The sequence below is a fragment of the Triticum aestivum genome, chromosome 4D (assembly GCF_018294505.1).
Source record: "Triticum aestivum cultivar Chinese Spring chromosome 4D, IWGSC CS RefSeq v2.1, whole genome shotgun sequence".
NCBI classification, from domain to species: domain Eukaryota; kingdom Viridiplantae; phylum Streptophyta; class Magnoliopsida; order Poales; family Poaceae; genus Triticum; species Triticum aestivum.
Genome location: NC_057805.1, coordinates 94,459,369 through 94,468,590, shown reverse-complemented (window position 1 = coordinate 94,468,590; position 9,222 = coordinate 94,459,369).

Below are 9,222 nucleotides of genomic sequence, written 5' to 3'. Positions count from 1 at the left end.
ATGCCAACCTTCCTTTTGTTATATAGTTGTAATTTGTTTTGGTGCGATACAAAATTTATTCTTAACATGTAGCCACCGGCTGAAGAAAACAGCAAGCCATTTTTGTATAGTGTAGGGTGTTCCCTATATTTGCACTGGTGGCGATCTTTGATGCCGAGTGGATGTAATCTGTGCAATCGCCTTAATAGCCTAGTGTTAGTTTTGGCCTTATTTATTTCCTACTCTTCTTTTTCCCTGGTTTGCTAGTGGCCGCAACTACCATGGGCCATATACGGGCCGTAGGATCCATGGGTCTCCTACGGGCCGTCGATAAATGGGCCTGTAATCGGTGGGCCTCGGGCCGTCGGATAAATGGGTCTACATGGGCCGTAATCAGGCGTAATTGGTGTCGTCCCAGCACGGTAACAGGCCGTAGGACAACAAAGGCTTAATTCTGTCTGGCATAACGGGTCGTTAATGGGCCAGAATATAGGACGGGCTGGAAACGGCGCAACGGGTTAACAGGCCAGAAACGGGCCGACTCTTGCCATGGGCCGAATTTGGCCCATTAGGGTAACATGCCAGTAACGGGCCGACTCTTGTCATGGGCCGAATTTGGCCCATTAGGGGAACAGGCCAGTAACGGGCCGACTCTTGCCATGGGCCGAATTTGGCCCATTAGGGGAACAGGCCAGTAACGGGCCGGAAGTAATTGAGGGCCGAAAAGGAGCCCAAGAACGTATGGGCCGTCAATAGACCGAAAGCTAACACGGGCTGGAAACGGCCCATGTAAATCATGGGCCGTTAACGGGTATAAAGAAAATTACTGTTCATTATGGGCTAGAGTCACCGTGGGCCTGTAAAGGGCCGAAAGATACGAAGGCCTCATATGGGCCGAAAGACGTCGTGGGCCATACATGGGCCGAAAGTGAAATGGGCTGGTGTTATATTCGACGGCCCACATGACGTTGTTGGGCCTATTTCCTTTAGGGCCTAACGGGCCGTGAGTTAACGGGCCGTAAAATGGGCTATTTGCGAAGAGATCGTTAACAGGCTTTTCATGGGCCAGCCCGTTAACTTTTGACCAAGTCAAATGGGCCGGCTTTGTAAGCTAAATGGGCCAGTGGTGGGCCGTGGCACGTGTCGACATATTATAGGCGCCTATCTGACCCACTGACGAGCTGACACCTGTTTCGTCCGGCCAATAAGAATTTTACACGTGGAAATTTCCCATTGGTCGGGGCTGTTAACGGGTTATCGGATCCAATACCCGACCCGATAGCTTAACGGCGTTCCGTTACGGTGGATGCCACGTGTTGGTCACCCTTGACGAAAGCATTTCTATGACGCGCGATTTATCGTCATGGAAGTGGACACTTCCGTGATGATAATTTTGGTAATGTCATGGAACACTTCTACGACAGCACAGGTATGACTATCTTGATTCTGTCATAAAATCGTCATGGATGTACATGCATGACAAAAAACGCGACCTACTGTGACAAACACGTATCATCATGGAAGTGTATTTTTTTGTAGTGTATGTACCAGTAGCTATGTGTTTGATCTCTCTCTCTCTCTCTCTCGTGTTCTTGATTTGGCACGATCTTGATGTATCGCGAGCTTTGCTATTATAGTTGGATCTTATGATGTTCTCCCCCTCTATCTCTTGTAATGGATTGAGTTTTCCCTTTGAAGTTATCTTATCAGATTGAGTCTTTAAGGATTTGAGAACACTTGATGTATGTCTTGCATGTGCTTATCTGTGGTGACAATGGGATGTACTTGATGTATGTTTTGGTGATCAACTTGCGGGTTCAGTGACCTTGTGAACTTATGCATAGGGGTTGGCACACGTTTTCGTCTTGACTCTCCGGTAGAAACTTTGGGGCACTCTTTGAAGTTCTTTGTGTTGGTTGAATAGATGAATCTGAGATTGTGTGATGCATATCGTATAATCATACCCACAGATACTTGAGGTGACATTGGAGTATCTAGGTGACACTAGGGTTTTGGTTGATTTGTGTCTTAAGGTGTTATTCTAGTACGAACTCTAGGATAGATCAAACGGAAAGAATAGCTTCGTGTTATTTTACTACGGACTCTTGAATAGATCGATCAGAAAGGATAACTTTGAGGTGGTTTCGTACCCTAGAATAATCTCTTTGTTTGTTTTCCACTATTAGTGACTTTGGAGTGACTCTTTGTTTCATGTTGAGGGATAGTTATATGATCTAATTATGTTATCCTTGTTGACAGAACTTGCACTAGTGAAAGTATGAACCCTAGGCCTTGTTTCGAAGCATTGCAATACCGTTTTCGCTCACTTTTATTACTTGTTACCTTGCTGTTTTCATATTTTCAGATTACAAAAACCTATATCTACCATCCATATTGCACTTGTATCACCATCTCTTCGCCGAACTAGTGCACCTATACAATTTACCATTGTATTGGGTGTGTTGGGGACACAAGAGACTCTTTGATATTTGGTTGCAGGGTTGTTTGAGAGAGACCATCTTCATCCTACGCCTCCCACGGATTGATAAACCTTAGGTCATCCACTTGAGGGAAATTTGCTACTGTCCTACAAACCTCTGCATTTGGAGGCCCAACAACGTCTACAAGAAGAAGGTTGTGTAGTAGACATCAAGCAATTTCTGGCGCTGTTGCCAGGGAGGTGAGTGCTTGAAGGTATATCTTTAGATCTTGCAATCAAATCTTTTTGTTTCTTGTTTTATCACTAGTTTAGTCTATAAAATAAAATTACAATAAAATGGAATTGAGGGTGCCTCATATGCTTCATCTTTTTAATGTCTTCCGTGCCGCGATCCCCACATCCCTCCGTGGGTTTTGCCATCTGATCGGCTCATCTTTCCCGGCGTCTCTTCCTCTCGTCTCTGGTTGTCTCCTTCCTCATGGCGGTCCATGCAGCGCTCTCCTTGGGATTGGATTTCTCCCCAGGGATGAAGTTGGTGTCTGAGATCCAACACAACTTCAACAGATCGGTGCACCCCACGGAGGACACGGGCCATTTCGTTATGGTGGTCTCTTTTGCACGGCACACCTTCCGGCTGGATGAGGAAAATGTGGGGTTCGCTCTTGAGGCGGCCATCGGAGGATATTGTTCACGCCTCAAGGTATCTTTCCTCCACCATGGCATTTTCTCATTCAACGTTTCTTGCAAAGAGGTGGGTTTTTTCATTCTGCACCAGAGGAGTTTTGTCTGTGATCAGTTCAAGTGTTTTTTTCACCTCTGGGGTCATGGCGGCCCTGATTGGCAGAAGGAATTTCGCCTATGGTAATCTGAATGCCAAGAGGAATGGGTTTTAGTTAGCCCCTCTAAGAGGAGAGCTCGCCTTGGCTTACAGGCCATGAAATTTCCTCCGGCCAAATCTTCTCTCCGTGGTCGCGTGGCCAAATCTCTTCCTAAGAAACATGCTACGTTCGCCACGTTCATGCAATACCCGGCGCGTAAGGGCTATAGCTATGGCCCGTCCACCGATGAGGTGGCCACGGTCAGAGCAGCTGGTTACCCTGTTTCGTCTCATGAGGATGCGGATGATCATTCTCCGGTGACCACCCCACCGCCGGCAAGGCTGGCGATTCAGTTTGGAACAATCCCGCCTTCCCCAGAGGGTTTATCTCCTGCCCGTTTAAACCCTGGAACCTCGGGTGGCCGATTAGTTTTTGCATTGGAAGGTTTGGATTCTCCCGCATCCCCTCAGCCACCTTCACCAGGCCACGTTCCTCAGTTGGGCTCCAGGGTACAGCCCATCTGTCTGTCGGATGACGAGAGTGGCAGCCCATCACCTCTGGCCTCTAGAGCTTCATCCCCTGAGGATATTATCCGAGACCTGCAAAGTTTTGACGTTATGATTGAAGATATGGCTGCAAGTTATTGGGACTGTCAGCATTGCTTGGCTATGCGCCACACGTCAGAGACATGCACGAATCAGGTCCGGTGCCGCAATTGTTTTCGTTCGGGACACGTTAAAAAAAACTACACCGGCAAGCCGCCTGACTTGTCCGTCTAGGTGCCTAAAGTCCCATCGCCGGGTTTTGGGAAGCGGGACCGAACAGAGGACTTCCTTTCTCCCCCCGTCTCTCTAGTTTCCCGAGACCAAACGACTCCGGAGAAAACCCCATCCTCTGCTTCTCTGCCGTCACCATCGCCACCATCGCCGCCTGACCGCCCTGTCGAGCACACCCAAGCTTCCCCCAGCTCCGGTCCGGCTCCTGCTCCGCAGCCTCCAATGGCAGTGTTTGAGATTGACCCGCATCACTTCATCCCAGCGGGTTTCGACATTGAAGATGGCGGAGTAGATCGTCTGCCCCGCACCTTCTACACGCCGGCTGTCCCACCACCCCGAGCGCATGAGCAGTACATGGTGGCCATTGTGGAGCCGATCCCGCCTCCAGAGCTAGTTGGGGTCCGTCGTCAGCAGGTTCTTGATTTCCTAGCTCAAGTGATGCATGTTCCAGTTATTTCTGCTCAGACTTGGTTTCAAGGAGTTGGTCTGTTCGAGATGGAAGATCCAGTTGTCCGGGGCTCTTTTACTCTGCATCCGCCGTTTCCCTTAGGGGTCGATGAGGAAGGCAATGAGTTTTTTGTCCGCTTTATCCCGCATAATCAGGGTGAAGGTTTTCGTGCTATTCATGGCCAGCGAACGGGGTGGTTGATGTTCATCGGCATCCCTTTAGACTATAGAAACACCCAGTGCATTGCTGATATGGTTGGCTCCTTCGGACAGTTCCACTACTGGAATAGCACTGACAGGCGTAAAGTGCGATCTTTGGTCCGTGCCTCGTTCCCTGACAATGCGCTAGTTCCTCGCTCGGTCACCTTTCGGGAATTTGCCAACTGGGGCGATGTCATGGTGTCTTGGTCAGCTGGTTGTTATATTTTATCAGGGGAATTTGCTGGTGCCATGATCCCAGCGGATGAGGATCCAATGCCTCTCAATGGGAATCCCCACCCGCTGCCTGGAGTTCAGGTGCCGCAACCGTTTTGGGCAATGCCTCCATACCGTGCTCTGGGATGGAATGCCATTCCTCCGGGCCCTAATCAAGGACAGAATGATGTGGCGGGATGGGCTGATAATGTGCAGCAGGCAGCGGGATGGGGCCCGTGGGAGGAGCAGGTTCAGCCTGAGCATCAGCAGCAGCATGAGGAGGTTCAACCTGTCCAGGACCAGAACTCTATGATTTTGAACCCATCCGCGGACTCTTCTGATGATGAGGATATGGCTGAGGTCCAGCAGCCTCTACAAGCCCCATCGATAGTGAAGATGGAACCGATTCATCTTGGTATGGTCAGGGTTTTTTATGGGCCAGTTCTTCCGCCGGCAATGATCTGGGAGAGATCATTCACGTCTTTGTTGCCTGAGTTCTTCATCAGGGATATACCAGCTTGTCTGCCTAGTTTTTCTGCGACATTGCTGCAAGTCAAATTTGGGTCTGCTGATCTGCAACAGAAATATCAGCTCCTATCTGCCAAGCAATGTGTCTCCGTTCCTGGAATAAGATCTTCGGTGGTCATTGAAGAGTTGCCATCTGATGATCTCTCGTGCTCCCATTACCAGGTTCCACCTTCTCCCTCCCCGGTCTCTCAAGAGGATTTTCAGTTTTCTTCGGTCACTCCAACTCCGCTGGGCAAGCGACCACGTCAGTCTGCACGCTCCAGGCGTTCTATCACGCTTGTGGAGCCAGCTCTGGACTTCTCCACCAGAAGGATGACGTGCAGTTCTGCCAAAAGGACGGGCATAAAGCCAGTTTCGGCCATCCCTCCGAGGTCTGCCCCCCTGCGTCGCCCGAAGGCCAAGAAGCTTCGTCTTGATGATGAGCCCAGTATGCTCCCTCTCCCACCCCCGACGCCTATTCCGACGTTGCAGGCCATGGGAGTGGCTTTGGGCATTAATCCGTCTGAGTTATCAGTCGAGAAGCTTATGGATTCTCCACGTCCTGCTGCAGAAGACGATGGTTCACATGATGATTGCCCAACAAGCTTCATGGAGAGTTGGGCGCTTTTGTTTTTGTGCCCATTTTTTGTTTTGAGTGACTGTCTGAACTACTTGGTTATTGTTACTACCACTTCTGTTCTGCTCATGTCCGTGCTGTTAAGCAGCTGGATCTGCAACTATATCCCTACGCTGTTTTTTATGGATAATTGCTATTTTTGAAATTGGAATGTGCTCTGTTGGAATGTGTGTGGGCTCAATTCTGAGGCTCGGCAGCGTGACATACGTGCCAAGATTGAGGAGAGCAGATGTTCTGTTCTTTGTCTGCAAGAAACTAAATGCGAGAGCTTTGATATTCGAACGATCAGATCCTTCTGCCCTAGGCGGTTTGATCAATTCGCTTTCTCGCCCTCTGTTGGAGCCTCTGGTGGGATTCTCGTCGTTTGGAATTCCTCGATCTTTCACGACCAGCTTGTTGATATTCAGAGGTTTGGTGTTGTCGTCTCCTTCCAATCATTGCAGAATTCCGAAAAATGGACCCTAGCCTCTGTCTATGGGCCATGTGAGGGTCAGCCTAGGGATGATTTCGTTAGTTGGCTTTATCATCTAGACATCCCTCCCGATAAAAATTGGCTCTTGTTGGGGGACTTTAATTTCATCAGGTCTTTGGATAACAGAAACCTCCTGGGTGGGGATATCAACGATATCTTCCTCTTCAACGAAATAATTGGTCACCTTGGTCTCTTGGAGTTGCCCTTGAAGGGCCGTAGCTTTACCTGGTCTAATATGCAGCAAAACCCCCTGCTCGAGCAACTTGATTGGTTCTTTACTACTGCTGATTGGATTTCACATTACCCGAACACTGTGGTTACTCCACTAGCCAGAACTACCACCGATCACGTGCCTTGTGTGGTGTCCATTGACACTACCATTCCTGCGGCCAAGACTTTTTGGTTTGAAATTTTCTGGTTGGATATGCCGGGGTTCATGGATTGTGTCTCCAAGTCCTGGAATGCACCTGTCTTCTCTGATCTTTCTGCTTCTGCGGTTATCACAAGGAAATTTAAGCGGCTGCGGTATGATTTAAAAATTTGGAGCAAAAAGCTATCATACATCAAAAAGCTTACTGTTGATTGTTCAAAGGTGATTCTGCACTTTGATCAGCTGGAGGAAGTGCGACCTTTAACACGACCGGAATTCAACTTCCGGAAACTTGTGAAGTTTCACTATGAACATCTGTTAAAAATACACTATATATATTGGAAACAGAGGTGCACTATTCGGTACATAAAGGTTGGCGAGGAGAATTCAAATTTTTTTCATGCCATGGCCTCAGAGCGTATGAGGAGAAACTCCATCTCCAGTCTGAAGACTAGTTCCATGCTTGAACCCGTGACTGATCACGCTCAGATGGCGGGAATCCTTTGGGCCTCGTTCAAATCAAGGATGGGCCAGGCCCAAGGGATCAATATGGGCTTTGATTTGAATCATTTAATTCAACCCATCCCGGGACTGGAGGAGCTATCCTTGCCATTTTATGATGAGGAAATTAACAAAGTTTTGAAGGAATTGCCGGTGGATCGGGCACCTGGTCCAGATGGCTTTAATGGGATGTTCGTCAAGCGCTGTTGGCCTATAATTGAGAAGGACTTCTTGAGGATGATTCAAGATTTTTATGAGGGGAAGCTTTCGTTGGAAAATATCAATTCCTCCCTCATTACGCTCATACCCAAGATCATTTCACCAGAAGGGCCCGATGATTTCCGGCCAATTTCTCTCACCAACACTTGTCTTAAATTGCTAACAAAATTATTGGCCAACAGATTGCAGAGGGTGATCCTTAAGTGCATCCACAAAAATCAGTATGGGTTCCTTAAGGGTAGGTCAATTCAGGATTGTCTGGCCTGGAGTTTTGAATATATTCATCAATGTAAACAATCCAAGCGTCCAAGCATAATCCTTAAGTTGGACTTTGCTAAGGCCTTTGACACTGTCGAGCATGAGGTTATTCTTCAGATGTTGCAGCATAAAGGGTTTGATGCCAAATGGATTCTTTGGATTAAACAACTGTTATCTACAGGTTCCCTCGTCTGTACTGTTAAATGGCATTCCTGGGAAGCAATTCTTGTGTAAGTGTGGCGTCAGGCAGGGTGATCCACTCTTACCTCTGCTATTTGTCATCGCAGCAGATCTGTTGCAATCTGTGGTCAATCAAATGCTGGTGACTGGCACACTATCTCTGCCTATTCAAACCCATGACAGGGAATTTCCCATCATTCAATATGCGGATGACACGATCCTATTTCTTGCAGCTAAGGATGATGAGCTTGTTGCCCTCAAGAACATGCTGATTACCTTCCAACAATCCACTGGTTTAAAGGTCAACTTTGCTAAATCCTCAATGATCCCACTGATGAGGAGGCTGACAGACTTGCTGCTATTCTTGGTTGTAAAATTGGCCAGCTTCCATTTACTTATCTTGGATTGCCTTTGGGAACTACAAGGCCAAGGATCATTGACCTAATGCCCTTAGTTGACAGTCTTGAGAGGAGGTTAACTGCAAGCTCTTCTATGCTGAATCAAGGCTCTCGTTTGCAGCTCCTCACCTCTGTCCTGACCTCTCTGCCAATATACTTTCTGTGTAGCCTCAATATTCCAGTAGGGATCATTAAGCAACTAGACAGAATCTTCAGGCAATGCCTTTGGAGGGGTAATAGTGATGCTCCAAAACAGTCTCTGGCTGCTTGGGAGCTGGTTTGCAGGCCAAGAGATAAAGGTGGTTTAGGTATTATTAATCTGAACATCCAGAACAAAGGACTGCTTCTCAAGCATCTTCACAAATTCTATAACAAGGTTGATGTTCCTTGGGTGACCCTGATATGGAACAGCTATTATGATCATGGGGTTCCACAGGCAACAGCTAATGCTGGATCTTTCTGGTGGAGAGATGTACTGAAGCTGCATGAGGCTTACACTGCTATTGCCTCAGTACATATCAACATGGGTGATTCTGCTCTGTTCTGGACTAACTCTTGGCACATTGGGGGCTCTGCTAGACCCCTATGTTGGAGATTGCCAAGGTTGTTTTCTTTTGTCAATAATGATAGGATCTCTGTGCGGGAATTTCTTCAATCCCAGGATCTTTACTCTATGTTTTATTTGCCCCTTTCTCATGAGGCTGCTGCTGAGTTGCACATGCTGGAAGGTTGGATCACGCAGTTAGACAGAGACCCCACCTTACCTGATGTTTGGATATGGCCTGGTCAATCAGGAGGGTACACTA